Source organism: Pinus tabuliformis, chromosome 9 (assembly GCF_031772625.1).
Source record: "Pinus tabuliformis cultivar Carrire ecotype Pingquan chromosome 9, CPIR1, whole genome shotgun sequence".
In the NCBI taxonomy this organism is placed as follows: domain Eukaryota; kingdom Viridiplantae; phylum Streptophyta; class Pinopsida; order Pinales; family Pinaceae; genus Pinus; species Pinus tabuliformis.
In genome coordinates, this window is record NC_142307.1 from 1,112,661,453 (window position 1) to 1,112,686,476 (window position 25,024).

Here is a 25,024-nt window from a genome sequence, read left to right on the forward strand (position 1 = left end):
ATCTAGAAGCTTACCAAGTTTATCTACTCCTTTGAGCTCGAATTTGGATGAGGTAGGGAGTTAAGGAAAATCAATCCCTTTATCCCTTCCTCCATGGAACTAAATCCTAGGTTTGGGAGGGCATTCATTATCACCATTTATGGCATAACTTCCTTCATTCACCTATAAAAAGACCGCTCGTCTAAGTGATCAGGGGCTGGAAATCATTGAATTATAGGGAGATGCTGTTAGTATGAGACTTGATTTGATTTCAAGTATTGTAATGATGTCAAAATGTCTTGCTTGTTATGAGGAGAGGATGGGATTGAACTGGAGGAGTGATGCTAAATCAATAAAATTGGGTTGTAACTCTTCCTTTTACTAATAAAGTATTCAAAGCTTTTTCCATATGCTTGTGTTATTCATTGAAGCTTTCATATGTGTACTATGTACTTGATTCCATGCTATGTTTAATCAATAGATCATTATCATATGCTTTGATCGGGTTTTGTCATCTGTCTATGTGTAGGTACTCTTCAAGCGGATTAAGTAAGGAAACGAGCGACATAATTGGACAAGGGAGATAAGAAGTAGGCGAAAGCTTCAGGTAGGATTTTCACCTCTTATTTAATCTATTCGTCATAGAAAAAGTAGAGAATGCTTTGCACTGTTTTTCTAGACTTAGCTACTATTCTAGGGGCTTAAGCATTTATCCGTAGACACTAAAACTTCCCAAAATAGTGCACCTTCTCCCACCCCGCACTGAAGAGATAGAGATGTTTGATGAGAAGAGGACATATAATCACTTGTGAGAGTGATCTTGCCTATCTTAGATTTGGTAGATCTAACACTGAGGTAAGTTGGAAGGGGTTCGAATGATTCCAAGAATTGGGGATTTTCGAAGATGTAAAGAAGATACTTAAATCTTCCATCGAGAAATTCTCAATCAATTTCATCTTCATGAAATTGATATGTAAGATTCCAAAAGAGTATGTGAAATTGCTTAATGGATTCATCATGGGCTTTTCATAATTTCAGAATTTATTTATTGATCACTTTACGGTCAAAATGATGGAAAGCACAGTCTATTTTTGCGATCAACTGAGAGAGAGAATGAATAGAGTTATCAGGCAGTGTGACACACCATAGCAATGGGTGCACTCAAAATGTGAATGTGAACATCGAGCAGGTCATCTAATATTCATGGATTTTATATTTGTGACATGTAATTATAAATGAAATTCTATGTTCAAGCCTGGCTATTCTGCCTTCACCTTCATATGTGCGTTGTGACAAGTCATTACAAAAATACTCCAGGATTTCAAACTCATTTCCATAAGATATACGTCTCAGAGGACGAAGTTTAACATAAAAGAGGATAGATGTGGGTAGATTCAAAACAGACTTTGAGGACTCGGCTTGTCATATGGCCCTCCTTCTAGCGCCATAAATGTTCATAGTGCTAGACTCACCAACATTTAGGGGATCTACCCGATATGAATTCCCAACTAGACCTCACATTGTTTGGTGTAGGAGTCTCGTTTGGTATGATGGCGTGACTATAGATTTTAATCCTGTACAGAAATTACTTGCATATGAATTCTAAAACACAGAAAATAAACAATGCGAGAGTATAACAGATAAAACACATATACACAGATATTTCCCCTCGATCCCAAAACCGAGACTAGCAACTTGATTTTTCATTATATTCCTTTGAATGTTCCAATACATATTTATACATGCCAAAGCATCCAATACCATGGACTGAAAATCATCGCGTCCAAAACCATTGACCGAAAACCATACGTAGGTTAGCCCAACGTAATATAGGGTCCAAAAAAAATTTCCCCTCGGATAGGGGGGGGGTTGCCGCCCCCCTGTGACCTCCCCGCTGGGCAATCAGCGCAACAAAGGCGGGGCTTCGCCCCCCCTCTAACCCGCCAATTCACTAGGTAGGTTAGTTGTGGAAAGAATATAACACAACCAAACATTCTCCCACTTGTTTTTTTCTTTCCACAGGGGGTGACAGGAGAGCTTAGTCATTTTTCTAGCCCTGAAAGGCTCATTGTTTCTCTACACCAGGATAACTTCTCAGAGCTTAGATATTTTTTCAATGCATCTATAGTATTCTTCAGAGTGTCCACCTTTACAAGCAACACCTTTTTGTCTTCTATCATATCCCTAAAAAAGTGATACTCAACATCAATGTGCTTTGTCTTTGAATGATAAGCAGGGTTTTTTGCTAAGAAAATTGCACTTTGGCTGTCACAGTCTATCCTTATGGTTCCCTATACTAACCCCATACTTGAACACAATCTTTGCAACCAAATTGCTTCCTTTTTTTGCATGAGTGGTTGCCATGTATTCTACATCTATAGTTGATAGTGCCACTACAGATTGGTTCTTACTCATCCAACTGACCGCACCTCCAAATAGGTTAAACACATACCCACTTGTAGATCTTCTCTTATCTAAATCTCTAGCCCAATATACATCAATAAAGCCATGGATATCAAAAACTCTATCCAATCCTGGTCTTCCTTGGTAGCACAGACCATAATCAATAGTGCCACGCAAATACCTGAAAACCCACTTCACTATTGTCCAAGGCTCCTTCCCTGGTTTTGACATAAATCTGCTCAATACTCCCACTGCATGTGCAATGTCTGGTCTAGTATAGACCATTGCATACATCAAGCTATCGACTGCACTTGCATATGGAACACGGGACATATCCTCTTCCTCTTGTTGTGTCTTAGGACAATGTTCAGCAGATAACTTTACACCTACAGGAATAGGAACCTTCACCGGTTTACTATCCTACATATTAAACCTTTGTAGTATTGTCTCAATATATTTCCTCTGGTTTAACTAGACCTTCCTCCTTTACCAATCTCTTTTAATTTCCATGCCAAAAATATAGTTTGGAGCATGAAGATCTTTCATGTCGAATTTGGAGGACAATTGGGTCTTCAAATCCTAGATAACTTCTTTGTCATTTCCAACCAGCAACATATCATCCACATACAAGACTACATAAATAACACGGTGACCAATTAATTTAAAATACACACAGTGATCTGCTTTACTTCTGGTGAAGCCAAGTCCCCGTATAAATGTATCCAATTTCTAATACCACATCCTTGGTGACTGTTTTAACCCATAGAGAGACTTCTTTAACTTGCATACCAGTTATTTATTACCCTTCAACGCAAAGCCTTAAGGTTGCTTCATGTAGATATCCTCTTCCAGATAAGCGTGAAGAAATTTTTTCTTCACATCCATCTGTTCTACCTCAAAATCAAAGGCAGAAACAGATAAAAGGAATATAATAGAAGTTACCTTGGCAACAGGAGAAAAAATATCACCATAATCAATTCCTGGCACCTGGGAATAACATTTTTCTACCAATTGAGATTTGTATTTCTCCACCTTTCCTTCTGCATTTGTCTTCTTCTTGAACACCCATTTGCTGCCAATGGGTTTCCTTCCAGTCATAAACTCCACCAAATCCCAAGCCTTATTTTTGTGCAAAGATGCCATTTCATCAACCATGGCCTCTTTCCAGAGTTTTCCATCCTTTGAATATACTACTTCCTTCATAGTTCTGGGATCATCATCATTAATAGATAAAGAAAAATTTGAATAGAAAGCAAATGTAATATACCTTTATAGCTACCTTCTTTCTCGAACTGATCTTCTTACACCCAGAGTTTGTGGCTGCCCATCTTCTGATTCCTCCTCTGCTGTCGAGTCTGATTCTTCCTCCTTTAGCTCAAACTCTATCTTTTTAGGTTCCTTTGGTTGGAATTCATCTTTAATAACATATTTCACCTCTCTGAACACCACATCTCGGTTGTACACAACCTTCCTTGTTGTTGGGTTCCAAAGCTTATAACCCTTTAAACCATCCTTATACCCAATAAATATGCACTTTTCAAATTTACTATCCAACTTGGTTCATTTCTCCTTTGGAACATGTACATATGCATCAAATCCAAATACCCTCAACTGTGAAAGAGAGGGTTTCTTACCAGTCCGTACTTCTTATGGAGTATTATCCTCCAATTTTGATGAAGGTGATCTATTGACCAAGTAACATGTTGTCTCCACTGCGTCTGCCCAAAATTCCTATCTTAACCTGGCACCACTGAGCATGCTTCTTTCCCTTTCCATCAACGTCTTATTCATTCTTTCTGTAGCTATATTTTGCTGAGGTGTATATGGAGTAGTCTTCTACCATGCTCTACCACACTTCTTACAGAATTTTTAAAATTCCTCACTGCAAAACTCTCCACCATTATTTTTCCTCGGCATCTTATCTTCTTCTCTGTCTTTTTTCCACCAGAGCCTTAAATTCCTTAAACCCGTCAAAGACTTCAGATTTTTTCTTAAATAAATATATTCATGTCTTCCTTAAGAAGTCATCTATAAATGATACATAGTACATAAACTTACCCGGTGATGGAACCTTCACAGGACCGAACACATCACTATGCACAAGCTCTAATATTTGTTTCGCCCTCTTACCACCAGAGGGGAAACTCACTCGATTATGCTTCCCATATACACAATTTTCACAGAAATCAAAATCCAGAGAGATATTACTCATACCTTCTACCATACCTTTACCATGAGGTATTCAAAGGCCCTTCTCTCCAATATGTCCAAGCCTTTGGTGACACAACATGGTCTTCTCTCCAGAGACCACTAGATTTTATGCTCCACTTTCAGGAACCACAGAACTGTTGTACCCATGAACAACAGTACTACCTTGCAGCTTGTACAGAGTTCCAGTTCGAACTCCCTGCATCAATAATAGTTCTCCCCGAACCATCTTGTAGGTATCCTTCTCGAACATTGTTTTTACACATGCATCATCCAACTTTCTTGCAGAAATCAGATTCCTGGATAATGCAGGAATATGCAAAACACCCAGAAGTGTTCTAACCCTTCCACCTTGCAACTTCAACTTTACTTTTCTGATACCAACGATTCTAGCCTTCCTATCATCCCCTAAGAAGACATCAGCACCATCATATTTATCATACTCGTAGAACCACTCTCTATGGGGAGTGAAGTGAAAGGATGCACTTTAGTCAATCAACCATGCCTCATGATCTACATGTTTACTTGAAGAAGCCAAACACACATCCCCACCTTCATCTGAGGTTGTTCTTGCCTCTGCAGAAGGAGAATCATCAGATCCCTTTCCTTTGTCAAGAGCTTCAGATTTATAATCCCTTTTGTAGTGCCCTTCCTTTCTGCATTTCCAACACATCACCTTTACAAGTTTTCCTGGAGATTTAGATCTACCTCTAGATTTAGATCTCCCACTCGATGACTTATTTTTTTTCTGTTTTGGCACCGCTCTTGTACATACAAGGCATAACCATTCTGGCCCTCCATATTTTTTCATCTCATCTCCTCCATCAGCAAGGATGAGACTATTTCATCAAACTGTAAGGCAATTGCATTGCTACCTATTATAATAACTAGACTATCCCACGAATTTGGTAGAGAACACAACAAACTTATGCACTTATCTTCATCTGAAATTTTAATATCTATAGATAATAACTGACTTACCACTGTATTAAATGAATTTAGATGCTCTATCACTGAGTCTACATCTTTCATCCTAAGGTTATACAGCTTTTTCCGAAGGAACAATTTATTCACCAGATACTTCGATTGGTATAAAGTCCCTAACTTGTCCCACAAAGCCTTCACCGTAGCTTCCCCTGATACATTTAGCAATACTGAATCTGAGACACACAATCGTATTGTGATATTAGCTTTCCGATCCAACTTCTTCCATTCTTCATCAGACACTCTTGTTGGTTTAGTACGTGGATCTACCGCAATCCACTGATCTTTATCCACCAACAGATCCTCCATATTGAGTTTCCACAACTCAAAACTCTGACCATTAAATTTCTCGATCTCTATCTTTCCACTGCTTGCCATCTTCTTTCACCACCAAAATCAATCCCACAGATCTCCCACTAAATAGGGTCTACCACAGGCCTGAGCAAAACCCCTCAGCAACAAAGGCGTCCCCTTGAAGCCAAAATAGTTGTGATACCAAATGTAGGTTTTAACCCCATACATAAATTGCCTGCATATGAATTCTAAAACACAAAAAATAAACAATGCGAGAGCATAACACATAAAACACATATACACAACGATTTTCCCCTGGATCCCAAAACCGGGATTACTAGCTTGATTTTTCATTATATTCCTCTCAATGTTACAATACATATTTATACATGTCGAAGCATGCAATACCGTGGACCGAAAACCATAGGTAGGTCCGCCATACCTAATATAGGGTCCAAAAACAAAATTTCTTGGGTTGCTACCATAGACACCGTAGAGGGGGGCTACCCAGCCCCCTCAAACACCCCAGACAAGGGGGGCTGCTGCCACCCCTGTGACCCCCCCTCTACGCAATTAGTGCAATGAAGGGGGGATTTGCCCCCCCTCTAACCCCCCGATTCACTATGTAGGTTAGTCGTGGAAACAATATAACACAGCCCAACACCGACTGTCATTATCTTAAAGATATGCCTTAGCTCTTTCTTGTTAGCACATGAGAGTGGTATACTTAGCCTTCAAACATTGAGGTTCATGTCCCTAGTGAGTACTTAGTGTAAATTGTGTCTAAGGTATTTCATTGTGGAGGAAGAGGGTGAGAGTGAGTCTCAAGTCGAGAGGGAATAGTCCCAACTCAAATAGAGATGCACAACACAATAGGATATGCACAGCTTCCGATGCAGTAGTTCAGAAGAATGTGGAAGTCACATACACAAAGGTGAACAAATAGCATGTACAACAACCAGCAGAGTAGTCCATGAGTGTTACAGTCGTTATAACAATTTTACAAGAATGAGTTTGTCTAGCGTCTGGCGAAGTAGTCGACACATGTGTGACAATGATAACAACTGATACAACACATTTCCAATATCATATGCACTAAACCAAGCGAAATATTTCAACTATATTAGTACAAGTTAAGAAAACATGCATTACAAGCATTTAAAGAATAGCCTTACAAATGAATACAACGCATGCGTGTAAACATGATGGCCTATGATAGGTTTTTGAATTAAGTGAAAGTACCACGACACATTCATACAATATACATCACTAGCCCCAATAATCGAGCATTGGAGCCACTATTCGCTCCTCAAAGAAAATATTACAGACTCTCAAGGCTATGTGGGAGGAGCCAAGGTGAAAATTATTTTTCATGTACAAATGAGGGGTACATATAGCCAAGGGAGAAACTAGCCCTTATGATTCTGACTTTTCTCATGACTGTTTGAATTACATGAGTCTTCGACTGACATGACTCTTTAACTTGATCGTGGGTCTCTTGGACTTCCATGTTACATAAATTGATTACACAAGTATGACCCGAAGTAGTGATGTGTTTGAATTGACACATGACATAACTCGACTTAAAACTACTGGTATGCAGATGCTAGTTTTGTTGTTCGTGTCAAGCTATTGTATTACTATGTGATGAGTGTGCTCATGGTGTACCATATCTTCACCTCCACATGGAGAAGTGCATGGATTATTCAGTGGTCTTGGTGTTGGCTTGATGGTTCATGCATGTTCATGTGTCTCTTTCACTTACTACTTGGTATGCTCCATGTGTTTGTCCAACTGCAAGTAGGTCTTCTAGCATGTGCTCCTTGTTCATCATGTTTTTTATCACACCATGTCTCATCCATGTACATGTTTGTGTGATCACTCATGATGATACAACATCAAACCAAAAAATCTCCTAATCTACCATGATTTATTGTCTTTCATTTCTAGGTGCAAGTGGCCAGGAGAAAAGACAAGGCTCTGAAATAGCACAGAACACATGTTAGGTTGAGATGTGAGGCTCGAGGACACTATTGAGAAAAAATGTCAAGAGGTCACTGAGAGGCTAAGTTGAGCAGTGTGGGACAATAGTGAGATCCATAGGAGATGACTCAGCTTGGAGGAAAAATTGTGTTAGGTTTTCGGGGAGGCAGTGTGGGAAACATGAAGCACTTGCATTGAAAACCATGTAGTTTTTAGCACGAGGTCGTGATCAAGTTGTGCGTGCTTGTTGCTCAAAATTTCCTAGTTTTGGGAGGAAGTCAAGCAGGACAGGACTGCATATTTTCTAGGCTGAACAAGGTGTTGGGTAGTAGGTGGAATCTGAATGAAAACTGTACAATTTTTAGGATGATGTAGAGTAGCCCAGCAGGGGGAATGCCTAACTAAACTACACAATTTTTTGGGACATTGCAGTGATAGGTAGCGGGTGCCTGTCCCTCATGTCTGCATAGTTTCTTTAGGCACTGCAGGTAGGAAGGCGGGAAAATGTATACACATGTTTGGAGATGAGTGTAACCCTGGGTTACTACTCAAGTCAAATTCTCTAGTTGACTAGCCTGAGGCTTAATGAATGGGCTTGCAGGGGGCTCATACTAAGATGGATTATTGGGAAAATTTTGCGTTATTCTGGGTGAAATTCAATCAGTTTGATTCCTAAATTGAATAGTCCAGATTACCTAGAGGGAAGCCTTGTGTTTTACGTAGTTTTGGGAAACAATTCTTGGGCACAGAGGGTTCATACAACGCAGTGCAGCTGAGTGGAGATTCAACTGATGGAGTGGTCAGGTCAACAAAATTTTAGATAAATGGCTTAGTGTGTGAATGAGAGAACTCGTGTATACATGACCTTTTGAATGCACACTCAACATGACATGATGACAAGAAACCTCAAACGGACAAGACAACACGTCTTAGTGTGATTGTCTAAAGGTTGAGAGAAAAAAGTGCATCACTTGAGATCGATCATCGAATGAACGTGATGACACTTGTAAGACATTGTTTTCAACTTCGATTGTGAGTGCGATAGCGAACACAACTCATTCACACAAAGGAAAAACTTTAGCATCACCAGAACAAGGTCGCACGCATGACATAGAAATCGACATGATGACGATGACAGTTGGTCAAACAAGTGAAAAGGATGCAAGATAGGTAGAGGAGATGCATGAAATGACCCTTTTTTGTTTTCACACATGCATGTTACTAAAGACAAGATGATATGAGAATGAAAAGCAGTCCTGCAAACTCAACTAAGAGATGTACTTTGAAAGGTGTTATTTACTTACCATACTTACCATCGAGATGACCATGCATCTGACGAGGTTTTCATGCAGTCGGGATATTTTCCACCACTTATTGTCTTGGTCCTTCTCCTTAACTCCTTGGGGGTGATTTCAGCATGTCAATTTTTCCTATAGTCATTGAGAGATAAATCAACTTAGTTTCAGAAGGCAGTGACTATTGTTGGGATGAAGCCCTGGGAGGCCCATCTATGCAATTTGTTAATGAAAAATAGATATGGCAGCTTGGAAAACACTGCTCTATTTTGAGGCACACGACATTGCTGCAGGATGGGGTCATGGGAGGACACCTCTACGCAGTTTCTGAGTGCAATGTAGCCTGGGTACCTGATGGGTAATACTACATAGTTTCTTGATGCAAGGCACTACTATGGCATGGGTTCTGGGAGGACACATCTGCGTGGTCTAAGGTCGCAAGGGAGACTGAGTAGCTGAGGGACAATACTACGCAGTTTCTGATGACAGTGGGTTCCATCTTAGGGAAGGACACTAGAAGAAACCACTGCACAGTTTTGGATACCAAGGGAGGATGGGGTATTTGTGCATTGTGGAGTTCCAACAGGTAAGGGAGGGAGATTGATGGTTGCATAATCAAAGTGCACAGTTCTAGGAGGCTAGATCAGGCTAGGTTTCTTGGGAATTAGCTAAGTGTGAGAACAATCAAACATATGTAAACAATGATGAGATTTGACTATGATCACACATGGACACTTAGTGATATAACATAGATCATCCAGAATGTATAGGAAATAGCTTGGTTCATGCAACAACCTTCATGACAAGAGTGCATGAAGTGAGTGTGAAACATGTCTATGTGATGATAACAACTCGTGCACACATGATTCCTTTGAAGCAAAAAAACATTCCCTTTGCATGCCAAACAACAATCGCTATGCCCAAAGATGACACATGCTACAAAGATGAGAACGTGAAAAACTCTTAAGATCAAGGGGTAAAGCTTGAGATTGTCACTTTATCAACAAGTGACAAAGGAACGATTGATCGCAGGATCCAAGATAGGCTTGTGAGCCAAAATTTTTGACGGTGGTTGTAGTCGCTACAATAGTTTCTAAATATAAATATTAAATGCATACCTTTTGTGTGCATTGCACATCATTTAGATCAAAATATTTCTCTATCTGTACTATCCATGTTACCGAATCCTTGCCATTAAACTTACTCATATCTATATTTTGAATGTGGTGTTCCTTAAACCCCACATTGGTGTCTCTAAAATCATAATTCATATTCCTTTAGTCCTCATCACGATGTTCATGGATTACCTGGTCACCACCATGAAGCCTTTCCTACAACAACTTTGTCAAACCTTCCATGTCTACTTTCAAACCATCCATATGTGATTCCTTTCCATCCTTCAAAACTTCCATGTATTCTTTTAAACCATCCATGTCAGATTTGGTTGCTCTTTATGAGAGAAAAAATTTTTGCACTTGGTCCCATAACTTTGATATATCATGCTGCAATTCTTCCTCTTCATGCGACATAATATAGCTTTCTGAGGGCTTAATGGCTGTAGAATTATTTTTTTTGTAGGAATTTTAGAACCAAATACTTATATCTATGCTTCAACATTCCCTTTGAATCACTTCAAACTGATTTTTCAAACAAAATTTATGACAAGATTTAAAAAATACACACATTTTTCTTTCTTTTTTGAAGCTACATATTGTAATTGTTGTGTCTCTATAATTTCTGATTTTGAAGGTATGAAATTAGGTACTTTAGTATCCCTATGAATCTTCTTTTCAGTGCCAGAATTGATACCAATATTGGATTCTTCAATATAGATTTATGTGAGATATCCCATGATGACCTGATTATGGATTCGTTCAGTAGAGAAAAGTTGTATAGGATTCCACGTGTCAATGTTTCAATATTCGACCCTGAAATTGTTAAACAAAAAACTACAATCTTTGCACTTTCAACCATGTCTTACAGAATTCAAATATGATTCCTGAAACGAAAGTTATGATGATTTTCCCTAGGTCGTATATATGAGATGAAATTATGGAGCTTGCAAAAAATCTAACTTCATCAAATCATATATATGAAAATTTAGCGAATCGATATCTGAAATTTGTTCACAAATTTCATCAAGATTTCATACTCGTGTGGTCAGAATTTCACTATTTGAAACCTCGTAGAGAAAAGGGTATAGAGAAAATTCCAATATGACGTGTTTCAAGAAGTGAAACCCTAAAATCCAAAGCTCTCATACCAAGTGTTATGCAACCAAATCACAAAAAAGGTAGATTAATTACTTAAAAGTTATCCTCTTTGAGGGAGAAACCTCGTTTAGATTACATAAATGAAAAATTCTTCGATGATTCAAATGATAAGACCTCCTTGGTATATATAGGAGTCTATGGGGTCACAATATAATCAAAGTCTAGATACCAATAATAATGTAACGACGCAACAATAACAATACTGGTATTCTATGGGGCACAACAATAACAACATGGGGGATATATGGGCACAAAAATAGTAATACGAGGATACACTAATAACAATAAATGAAATACACTAGTATTATAGCAACCTAAGATAGACTTCATGAAATTCTCAGTGCATATGAAACAATAATTGAAAAAGAGAATTCATAATTAAAGGAATCATGATTCAAAGAGAAAAGAAGAAAAAGGAACATAAATCCCATGATTAGTTTAGCTATCAATTAGATGAAGAAAAATCTTAATTTCTAAGAAAGCTAAAAAGAGCATCTCACAAATTCAAATGTAAGCTTGCATTAAAATGCATTAAATGTAATAGAATAGGTAATTATGTAACTAAATGTATTTATGCAAAATTCGAATGAAGTGGTCATGAAAAGTGATATAAAATTGAAGCAAATATCATAATCATAAAAGAGGAGGATGTCAATAAAATATTTTTTCTTACTCTAACAGTATATTAGTTCATCTTAATAAAGTGATGAATATACATGTGACTATGGTAACGGATAATTTCTCTTCATCTCCACATATGTGAAAAATTCTAATAAAGAAGCGAATAAAAAAAAGAATACAAATTCAGAGGAAGAAGTTGAAGGGGAAGTAGATCTTGAAGGAGAACTAGTTCATTCTTTAGAAGAAATAGTTAGACTCAATAAAAAATAAAAAAGTAGAAGGAATTATTGCACAAGTATGAGAATAAAGGTTATTATCTTATGAAGAATATATCAACGTATTGAGGGCACAATTAGAAAAAAAATACAATAGAATAAATTATGATAAGTCAGTTAAAAGGAAAGGAAAGAAATTGTTAAAAGCTAAAAGCAAAAGTTTTTTCCTTGAGGAAGGAACTAAAGTAATCAACCACTCATATGAATCAAATATTAAATTTTTAAAAGAGTAACGAAATATTAGATAATATTATTAGCTATGAAAGGATTCCCTTTATTAAAACAAGTATTGGTTACAAATAAAATCATAAAACTTTCAAGCAAGAATTAAGTCCAAATGCAGGAAAAAAATGAATGCAGAAAACAATATAAAAATTTTCAAATGCGCTCAAGGATTCTATCAATAAAGATAATAGTTCCATGAGAGGAGGTGAGAAGCAGAAAAGATTTTACCCCTTTAGAAATACAAGAAGTAATAGAAATTAAGTTAAGAACCAATAGAGACATGGCCCTATCTATAACATAAAAAATGGAGATGAGAACCTCAAGAGACATGATGTTTCATAGGGTCTCATCAACAATAGATGATATTTCGAAGGGTATTATCAAGAATAGAAGAAACACTAGAAATGAAGTGAAATTCTAGTAGAGAGATGAGTTTTATCACAAAGAAAAAATGAGTTCATTCACAAGAACTATTCCCTCAAGAAGCCATTTCTTATATAGCTATCAAAATATGATTTCAAGCCTTTCCTTTTCTTTAAATTAATAATTTTGGACATAAAGAAATAAATATAAAGCTTATATAAGGAATGATCATATGACAAAAACATTCAAAGAATCTTTCAATTTTGCAATGAATGATTATGTGTATCAATAATCGTAGAAGTTTCAATGAGAATCTTGCCCAAAATTACAGTTCATTTCCCCCTTTATTGGATCATGTTGAATGCTATAAGTGCAATAAATGTGGGAAAAAGTGAATTTATGATTGTGAAAGCAACTCAATAAGAGAATCTCAATAAAACCAACAACAAGAATCTACGAGGGTATGGAAAAGGAAGCAAGAAAGTCAAGAAGAATGTGGATTTTCTCTTTATACTCAAAATAAAGGATGTTAGTGGTACAAAGATAGTGGATGCTTGTATAACAAGAGATAAGATAATATTTCTCTATAAATGAAGATAAATGAGGAATTTTTAACTTTTAACATTATTCACTAGTTAAAATAATGGGAAAAGAAATAAAGAACCTTGATAATAGAAAGAATAAAACATAGAATGTTTTGTATGTTGATGATCTAAAAACAATATTTTGATTATTAGTAAAGATGTTATCAAGGATAGTATCTAATACTTCATGCTAAGAAATGTGAAATAAGGAAAGAAGGATCATGATAGTTGGTGGAAAATGCAACTAGGACTTCACGTTATGTGTATATTTTAAATGAATTCAAAGAAAAATGGTCTATGCGTATATAGAATGAAAATTTGTTATGGTATAGAACGATGGTTTATATCGTTTTGACCATGTAGTAAAACACAACAAGGAACAAACTCTAAGAGACAAAAAATGAAAGCCAAGTGATCCCATTTACAAACCTTCTTAGAATGGGAAGTAGACAAAAGTCAAATTCAATCCTCTAGAGTAGTCATCAAACAAGCCATTAGAACTTGTTCACGCAATTCTTTGTGGGCCTATTCGAAAACAAACACTAAGAGGTGAGAGATGCTTTATGCTTCTAATTTATGATTATAGTAAAATGACATGGGTTTCCTTTCTTAAGGAGAAATATAAATCCTTTCAGAAGTTAAAACCTTTCAAAGGCCTAGTTGGGATGGAAGGCCTAGTTGGGAAGGAAACTAATCTAAAGAGAAAATGTTTGACATCATATAGATGATAATAACTCAATTGTGATGAATTCATTGAATATTGTGAAAATAATGGGATCAAAAGAAAATTTTCAATAGTAATAACTCTAAATCATAATGGTCTTGTTGAAAGAAAGAACAAAATTGTGTAGACGATGACAAGAACAATGCGTAATCAAGAAAAACCTCCAAAAATGCTTTGAGGAGAAGTAACTAATACAACAATTTAAAACCTAAATAGAGCTCAAATCATGGTAAAATAAAGTAAAACTCCATATGAATTCTAGAAAGGAATACCTACTTTAGTCAAACATACAAAAAAATTGGAAGTAAATACTTTATCAAAATAAATGAAGACAATTTAGGAAAAAATGATTCTAGAGAAGATGGCAAAATTTTCCTTGGTTATTCATCTAGAAGCAATGTATACAAATGTTATAGAAAAATATTGTGCAAGATAGTTGATAGTGTGTATGTAAAAATATGTGAAGCATTACATCAAAATATAAATCCACAAAAAGTGATTATCCAAACAAAGAATTTCACACGCAACATGAGGAAGAGTAGGAAGAAAAAGAGGAAGAAATGGAGAAAAAACATATAAAGAATCCATCAGAAAAAACATGTTGACTTTGAAGGGAATTTTGCTCTAATTTTGAGAATCAAAGCCATTAGAATGTTCTTACAATTTTCGTGTTTTAATCTTTTCAAGGTGTATCAAATGGATGTCAAGCCATCTTTCCTAAATTGAAACCCGGAAGAGGAGAAGTATATTGAATAGCTAGATAAATTTCAGCCAATAGAGAATAAAGACTATGTATGTAGGATGGAAAAACCTCATTATGATCTTAAGCAAGTTACCACAAATTGCTATGGAGTACTTGATAAATATTTATAGTTGAAAGGATTCAAAAAAGGAGAAATAAATAGCAATATATACATCAAATTAGATAATGAAAACCCATTACTCATTTTGTTTTATATGTGGATGACATCACATTTGGAAGTGATACTGAAACTAGGATCCAAATATTTGCATAAGAAACTTAGAAAGACATTGACATGTTTGTGCTATGAGAATTGTCATTCTCCCTAGGATTTTAGCTTGTTCAATTGAACAAAAACATATGCATCTCCCAAACCAATTTTCTCAAGGAAATGTTGTATAAATTTGGAATGTAAAGTTATGATCTTATTAGCACTATGGGAATTAATGAAAGATGATGAATCACTAGATACATACATACATACATACATACATATATATATAATTTGTAGTTTATTTTTCTTGACAACATAAAGACTTGACATCATGCAAGTTATATGTATTCCTCTAAGGTTTCAAATTTCACCAAGGTAGACTCATGTATAGGCTATGAAAATTATTTTTTGATAGCTTATGGTACTGAAGAAGAAAATACTTTACATTAACAACATACATAGGTGTACATTGGTGTAGAAGTGTTGATGACAAAAAAAAGAACTAGTGGTGGAGAATTACTTCTGGGAAATTGTCTAGTTTCATGCTTCAGCAAGAAATATGTCTCAATATCTCTATCCATAGATAAATTTGAGTTCATTGCAGAAAAAACATGTGGCACTAATGTTATATGGAGGAAGTAGACTTTGAAATACATTATAATAGAGTGTGATCAACCAATATCAATTATTTGTGATAACACATTTGTAATAAATATCTAAAAGGAAAATTTTATGCATTGAAAAAAACATGTTCTGATAAAATATCAATTCCTAAGAGAAAAGGTGGCTAATCAAAATGTTAAGCTACAATATCTTGCTAAGAGAAAAGGTGGCTAATTAAAATGTTAAGTTAGAATATCTTGCTACTAAAGGGTAGATTTTAGACATCATTAGAAAATATATTTCTCAAGGGACATTTCAATATCTAAGGCATAATCTAAGGAAAAATATAGTAGTAAATGAAAGAAAACATAGCCACCAAGAAAACAAGAGGTGGAAGGTTTCATCAATAATATAGAACACCTAGAGTGTAACATTCCCTTCCGTCCCATAAAGGTTCTCAAGCTGAGAAAGGTGTTATCTATTTGACTCAATATCCAAGGTCAATGTGTTATCTCTTTGACCAAATCTCCAAGGTCAACTATAAAGATGGAGTTAGAAAAAAATAAATTAATGTTTGCATGTTTGTTGAAATGAGATTTTATACCACCATTGTGATTATCTAAGTAAGAGAATTTTAGGATATAAATTTTATCTCAATCTGAGTCCTTGATCAAAATTTATTCTTGTTAGAAGTTATAGCTTAGTAGAAGAAGTCATGTCATAATAGGGGCACCATGTGGCCTCTAGTTATCCTTGGTGGCACAACCACATCATCATTGCACAGTCCTTATCATAGCAACTAGTCCTTGATGTGCTAGTCCACTATAGGCTAATAGGTTAGAAAACTTGGCGGTGGACCTTGATGTGCTAGTCCACTATAGGTTAATAGGTTAGAAAACTTGGTGGTGGACAGTCTCCCTTTGCATAAGTTTCCTACTGTTGAACCAAAATAGGGATGGTGTGGAATCCACTTCAACCAAACCAACAATGATGAATGCCCTCAATGGTGGTATCAAGTTTATGAAGGGTGGGGTCCACAATCGTTCTAATTTCTTGATCAAGGAGAGGTGGGTCAATGCTAATCGCAATAAGGTTCCCCCTCAATTGATCATGGTTGTTAATATGAAGTGGGAGAGTCCCTTGATCTATCCATAGTCACTCACTTTGTTGTAGCATAAATTAACTTTAGTAATATATTTGACCCTCAGCAACCGTAGCTTATTAATCGTGTCTCGTAAGTCATTCGGTTGCTTATTAATCCTATCTCCTAAGTCATTTTCCTACATTAAGTCTCATTATCCAACTGCACATTTAATTGAGATAAAAAAGAAAAATCAAATAAATAAAAAAAATTATATACATATAATAAAATGAAAAATAATTAATATTAACTATGAGTTAATATTGATTAATTAAATAAACAAAATAATAAATACTATATTTTTATTTAAAAACTATAATTAAATAAACAAAATAATAAATACTATATTTTTATTTAAAAAATATATTAACAAGGGTAGCTATGAAGCATCTAGTCCTTACAGAGAGACATATTTGAAAGAGACATACTTTTGTATATATGACCATTAGAGAGACATATTTCTAGTGGTATTGGAACACCATTAAATCTAAATCTCCAATGTCATAAAATCCAGCTTATAATGGATCTGATGAAAATTAAATTCCATGAGCGTATCAGTATATTATAATGATTCTATCTGATCAATGAAAGGAAAGATATTGGTATTTAATATGATACAGTAATATTGATTCTTTATTAATTAAATTACATGAGTGTATCAGTATATTATAACGATTTTATCTGATCAGTCAAAGGAAAGATATTGGTATTAATATTGATTCTTTATTAATAGAGCAAGCTTGCTTGATGAAGTGTTAAATTTTATAATTTTCCACCTAAATGTCTAGCTTGGCTTCAGAGTCAAACAAAAGCTTAAAATGGTAAACCAAAAATGTTTGTGCCTCAATTTTCCACCAAGTTATATGTTTACTTGTTGGCACTAAATTTAAAAGAAATAATGCAAACAACTTGTAAACAAATGTAAGTAAGACTTCACTTGGTTGTGTTGAATTTAAAAGAAAGAATGGGAACAACATGTAAACAAATATGGAAATGATGCAAATAACATGTAAACAAATATAGGTACGAGATAGTTTCTTCTGAAATGTTTTGTTGTTTAACTTGTTACCTCTCGGTAGAAATGGATTCTAGCAAAGACAAAGACATAAGTGAAATGCTTAGCGAAACTTTCAGAGGTAAAAGGTTTTCATAACTAATAATAGTAATTGTTATAATGTAGAAATATAAAACATCAAGATTGGCTATGTATTGTTTAGTCTTCATAACTAATAATAGTCATTGTTACAATGTAGAAATATAAAACATCAAGATTGGGTATGTATTGTTTATTTAATTTTAAATTGTTATATATATAATTTATTTTTCTAAAACAATAAATATATGGCCAAGCAAGAAAAATATTTGAATGACATATGGGCTTGGATTGGATGCAAGCCACGTTCCCAGCATGAAAAACCACCTTTCCTACAATAAATACCACCCTTCATGCAATAAATATATGGCCAAGCAAGAAACATTTGCATGAAATGTGGGCTTGGATGCAAGCCACATTACCTCCTGCATGGAAAACCACCTTTCAAACAAATTATTAAAGCTATTAAAATCCCCTGCTTAAACTCTGAACGACCACCTTTCAAAAGAATTGATAAAAAGCTACTAGAAGCATTGTTATAAACCATATAAACCAGATAATCAAATCATGAACACATCAATAAGAATAAGTAATACGACATGCTAACAGAAACCTTCGTAATTTTTTGGGTGGGAATTTTGTTGGCTCCCCCTTGATGGTGGTGTAGAAGGATAATCCAATGCTCCCCATGTGTTTTGTGGCATGTGCTTAAATCTAGCGATGTGTCTATTTACGAATATTTGTAGGTTTTGGTGTAATGACAATCATGACTCTAACAACCGGTATTAGAGCTAAGGTCAAATATACACTGTGCAAGCCGCTTAGTGCCATCACCTTGCTCTGGTAGAGTTTGTTAAAACATTGATTGTTACCTCTAGAGTTGTTGAAGGATCTGTCCAGAAAATCGGAAATCCCTACAAAGAAGAGAGTCCAGGAAAGGGATCTGTCGAGGAAATATTTGAGGAACACTGGAACTAAAATACAGTTACTACAAGAAAAACAAGGTCGTGGATCTATGTCGAAACGTGTTGTTGGAGTTTGAAATGTCGAAATCCATGGATATTGGAGTTGAAACGGGGTGTTTGTAAGTTTTTTTTCACATCAATCTTGCATGTATACGTCAAGTTTTTTCTCAAACCAACATATGTATGTGTGAAATGTGAAAAGGTTAAAACATTATATATGTTTTTATATTTATTATGAAACATATATAATTATATGTTGGAATTTTGAAAAAGTATATTTTAAAAGGATAAAGAATTTTGGAAAGGGTATTTTAAAAGGAGGAAGGTCATTATTACTAAATTTTAAAGAGTAATAATTAAAGTTTTATTTTTAAATAGAGTTTTTTTGTGTTTTGGGGCTTGAATTTTATTGAAAATGGAGACAACAGTTACAAATATGGAGAAGTTGAATGGGGCTAATTTTGCCCTATGGAAATCACAGATGGAGGATATACTGATTTTAAAGGATCAGTATTTGGCGATTGAGGGCACAACAAGGAAACCCTCATCGATGAAAAATGAATAGTGGAATAAGCTAGATGGAAAGGCGATTGCAACAATCTGCCAATATTTAGCAAAGAATGTGTATTTCAATGTGTCCGATGAAAAGACATCAGAAGGATTATGAAAGAAGCTCAATGATCTATATGAGAATAGCATGACATCAAACAAAGTGTTCTTGATGAAGAAGCTTTATAATCTTAAAATTAAGAAGTGTTCTTCAGTTTCTGAGCACTTGAATGCATTTAATATTAGTACTAATCAACTTGCCTCTGTTAAAATCATTTTAAATGATGAAATTAGAGCTATTTTTCTAATGTGTTCTATGCCAGATAGCTGGGAAAATTTAATTGTAGCTAAGAGCACTTCAACAACTACAGGGACCCTAAAGTTTGATCATGTCAGTAGTAGTTTAATGAATGAGGAGCTGTGACGCAATTCAATTGCGAAAAACCAGGGAGGAGAGGCTCTAGCTCTAGCTGATTGTGGTAAGAGAATGGATCGAGGCCAGCAAGGGCGATCAAGATAGAGAGGTTGATTAAAATCAAGGAGAGGCAGAATCATCTGCTTCCATTGTGGCAAACCCACGCACATGAAGAAAGAATGTCGATTCTGGAAGAAAGGAGAAAAGGATTAGAGACTCTCGAGCACAAATCACAAGTCATCCGGCATAAATGAAGGTGAGAGTACTGCTATAGCCACAGATGGTGATGTGTTTTTTACAGTTTTAGTAGAGGATGCATGTGTATATACATCTAGCAGTAGCTTTGATTGGATCCTTGACTCTGGGGCATCTCACCATGTAACCCCATGCAAAGATAGTTTTGTTTCAGATAATCCTGGTGATTATGGTAGAATGCATTTGGGGAATAATCATTTTTGTAATATTGTTCGAGTGGGAGATGTCCAGATCAAGATAAAAGATGGACAAGATATATTGTTGAAACAAGTCAAGCATGTACCAAAAATGCGCATAAGTTTAATCTCTATGGGATGACTGTATGATAAAGGCTATTCAACAAGCTTTGGAAAATGAGGCTTGAAAACTAGCAAAGGTGAATTGGTCGTCGCTAAAGGACCCAAGATAGGAACATTATACACGTTGAAGACACTGATAGGAAAATCAGATTTGGCTGTGGCATAAGAGTTTGGGTCACATGAGCGAGAAGGGCTTAAAAATCCTTGTTGATAAAAATTTATTACCAATTTTGAAATCCTAAAATCTTGATGTCTGTGAGGATTGTATATATGGTAGACAAAGAAGGGTTTCATTCCTTAGAGGTGGCCATGACAGAAAGAGAAACGTGTTAGAATTGGTACACTCAAATGTGTTTGGGCCTGTTAACATCAAATCATTAGGAGGAGCATCATATTTTGTAACATTTATAGATGATGCATCCAGGAAGGTTTGGGCATATCCTATGAAAAGTAAAAGTGAAGTGTTTGGAATATTTCAAAAAATTCATGTTGTTTTTGAAAGAGAGACTAACAAATTGCTCAAGTGTTTAAGAACAGAGAATGGTGGAGAATATTGCTCAAATGCATTTAAGGAATATTGTAACAAGTTTGGCATAAAGCATGAAAAGACTCTGCCTAGTACTCCTCAACATAATGGTGTTTCATAAAGGATGAATTGCACCATTATGGAAAAGGTGCGAAGTATGTTGTCCAATTCCAGTTTGGAGAAGAATTTTTGGGCTGAAGCAGTCACGAGCGCTTTCTACCTCATAAATAGATCTCCAACTATAGCCTTGGATGGAGTTATCCCTGAAGAAGTTTGGACTGGTAAGAATTTGAATTATTATCACTTGAAAATCTTTGGATGTGAAGCATTCATACATATTCCCAAAGAAAATAGAACTAAGCTAGATGATAAATCTAGGAAATTCATTTTTTTGGGATATGCGGATGAAGATTTTGGTTATCGTCTATGGGATCCAGTCAAACATAAAATTATTAGAAGCGTAGATGTCATATTTATTGAGTCAGAAATGTTCAAGAGGACTGTAGGTGAGTTGGAGGTCAAGAAGGCTATTGACAAGTTTGAAGAGCAGCAGGAAAGCATACCACCAATACAAGAAAATGAACAGTAAATTTAGGAGCATGAAGAACAACAAGTGGAAAATGATGAACAATAAGAAATCTTGTAGGAACCTTTATAGGAGATTCAACCTGATAATGCACCACCAGAGTTGGTTCGCAAATCTTCTAGGTCTCATAAGCCTCCACAAAGGTATTCTCCTTCAAGCTATATTTTGTTGACTGATGAAGGTGAGCCTAATTGTTTTCAAGAAGCTTGTAAAGTTCAACATGGTAATGGAAGAAGAAATGAACTCTTTGTAGGAAAATAAAACATGGGAGTTGGTAAACCTCCCAAAAGGAAGAAAGGCTCTACAAAACAAATGGGTGTACAAGATTAAGCATGAAGGTGATGAAAAGAAAGAGAGGTATAAAGCAAGGCTCATGGTGAAAGGTTTTGCCCAAAAATAAGGTATTGACTTCACTGAAATTTTCTCACCTGTTGTTAAAATGTCATCCATTAGAGTCATTCTTTTTCTAGTTGCTGCTTTAGACTTAGAATGTGAACAGTTAGATGTAAAAACCGCATTCCTTTATGGTGAATTGGAGGAAGAAATTTATATGGAGCAGCGAGAAGGCTTCATAGAAAAAGGCAAAGAAGGCCTTGTTTGTAGGTTGAAGATGGGTCTCTATGGGTTGAAACAGGCACCTCGACAATGGTACAAGAAATTTGATTCATTCATGTTGGAACATGGTTTTTAGAGGTTGGAAGCTGACCATTGTGTCTATATCAAGAGGTATGATCAAGGAAAGTATATCATATTATTGTTATATGTAGATGACATGTTGATTATTGGGCATGATAAGAATAAGATCAATAGATTGAAAAAAGATTTGGGTAGCAAATTTGCAATGAAGGATTTGGGACCAGCACAACATATATTGGGCATGCGGATTATGTGTGACAGGAAAAACAAAAGGTTGTGGCTGTCACAAGAAAAATATATCAAGAAGGTGATTGAGAGGTTTAATATGAAGGATGCCAAGCTAGTTGGTACACTCCTTGTAGCCCACTTCAAGCTGAGTACTAAATTATGTCCTAGTGATGAGAAGGAGAAAGAAGAGATAAGCAAGATTCCTTATGCTTCAGTAGTTGGCTGTTTGATGTATGTCATGGTATGTACACGAGCTGACATTGCATATTCAGTGGGAGTAGTGAGTAGGTTCCTTCCCAATCCAGGAAAACAACATTGGCAAGCAGTAAAATGGATTTTGAGGTATCTCAAGGGTACTAGTCATTATTGTTTATGTTTTGGTCATGATGAGACTATGCTTGAAGGATTTACAGATGCTGATATGGCTAGAGATATGGATACCAGAAAGTCCACTACACATTATTTGTATATATTTGCAAGTGCAGTAGTATCTTGGGTGTCAAGTCTACAAAGAATAGTAGCCCTCTCTACAACAGAAGCAGAGTACATAGCTGCAATAGAAGCTTGTAAAGAGATGTTGTGGATGGAGCAATTCCTTGGAGAGATAGGAATAAAGCAGGACAAGAATGTGTTATATTGTGATAGTCAAAGTGCCATTCACTTGGCGAAAAACCGAGCATTTCATTCAAAAACCAAGCACTTTGACTTAAGGTACCATTGGATTCGACATGTGTTGGAGGAAGAACAATTACCCTTGGAAAAGATCCATACACATAGGAACCCTGCTGAAATGGTCACTAAGATTCTACCACGAAATAAACATGCGTTATGTAGAGGCATGGTAGGACTCAGTCTGATTTATGACTCTTATTTGGCTTCAAGTGGGAGAATGTTAAGTGTGAAGCCAAATTCATGCAAGATTCTACATCCTTCTAGATCAAATCTTTCTCATCTCCAAGATTCTAGATCTTTCTACACTACCATTAGTTTCTAGATCATTCCATATCTCCATCTGAATCACATACAAGATTCTAGATCCTTCTTCTCCCTCTATAAATTTGTAATTTCTCTAGCGAAGGATTGCAACCCAAGGCCCAAGCCTCTTATGTAATGAAAAGTGATTTCTATTCTCGAGTGATTGTTTTATCTATTCCGTTGTTTGTGACTGTGTTTGTCTCTGAAATTATTCTTTGATATTTCCATCTAAGTCTCTGATTATGAATCCGGTGTGAGTTATCTATCCTATGGTCTAACAAATTTTGGGTGGGAATATTGTAGATAGGGCAGAAATCATGGGTTTTACTCACATTGATGCAACTCTTGAAAATTTCTCCAACGCCTTTGAATACATCCACGGTAACAATGACAAGGATAAAGTCACGTTGTTGTTTTTGTTGGTGGAGAAAGATCATGTTTCAGGCCTCAACTGTTATTCATGGCGAGCAAAGATCTTGTTTGCGGCCTCAGCTGGTGTCCAGGTTCTCATTTCTAATTCCCTCAATCCCTTATGTAGAGAATTTATACAAACCCAAAAATAGAGAATGAAATTAACAGTAAAATTAGCAAAGACCCACAGCTTAAATTTTTGGACATTCAGAGATTTATATTTTTGGACATTCAGAGATTTATATTTGAAATTATTGGTAAATTGAAACCCTCAACTTTAAATTTTACAGGTTTTGAGGGCAGAGCCAGGGATTTATAAACCACTGGAGAAAACCAAGAAGAATGTTGTTTGTTCCCTCTCCTCAGTCAAGTGCTAGCTGCTTCATCTCCTCAGTCAAGTCGCCAGAACTCCGTCACTTCGCGTCGACGGAACTCCGTTACTTGCCGTCACCGCCTACCGATCCTCTCCCCTTGGTCACTTGCTGGGTGGCTCCAGTGACATGCATTAATGCGATGAGCTCCCCTCATTAACTAGCCAAGCTCAGACGGCACCAATTTTCCACCAATTTGAAATTTGAAAGGGAATTGCATCCCTGCATCCCCTACTCCCTGCATGGCCAGAGCAGACTCTTGACACAACGGAGACGAGTTCCCCTACTTCTTGGTTTCCTGAGCCTGACTGCGACTGTTCACAGCAGAACCAGGTATTTGAACTTGAAAATTCCCTTTTGTATAGAAATTACCATCGTCAAAAAAACGGATTCTTAAGAAAATTCTCTGTCAAAAAATAATAAATTTTTTAATGAGACCCTAGTTATTATACGAATAAATCTGAAAACTAATAAAAAGATGACGGTAATTTCAGTTTAAAACATATACAAGCCAATATTATCTGCATACTTTTCAAGAGAACTTTAGCTTACAGAACAAAAACTGTTAAAATCAACTGAAATCAAATTTAGTATCTTTGTTTATTCACAAATTTCAGGAATTTCAGTTCTGTACAAGTTTGTTGCTTGCTTTTCAGGGGCAGTCGTTCATTATCCAGAGAAGGTGGGACTGCATGTTTTACGGTCATTCATATTATTTAGTGCGTTCAAGTGAAACAAAAATAATGATTATCGAACGAAATGACAGAACCCTGAGTAGTAACATGCCTGTGGAGCGCTGCTTAA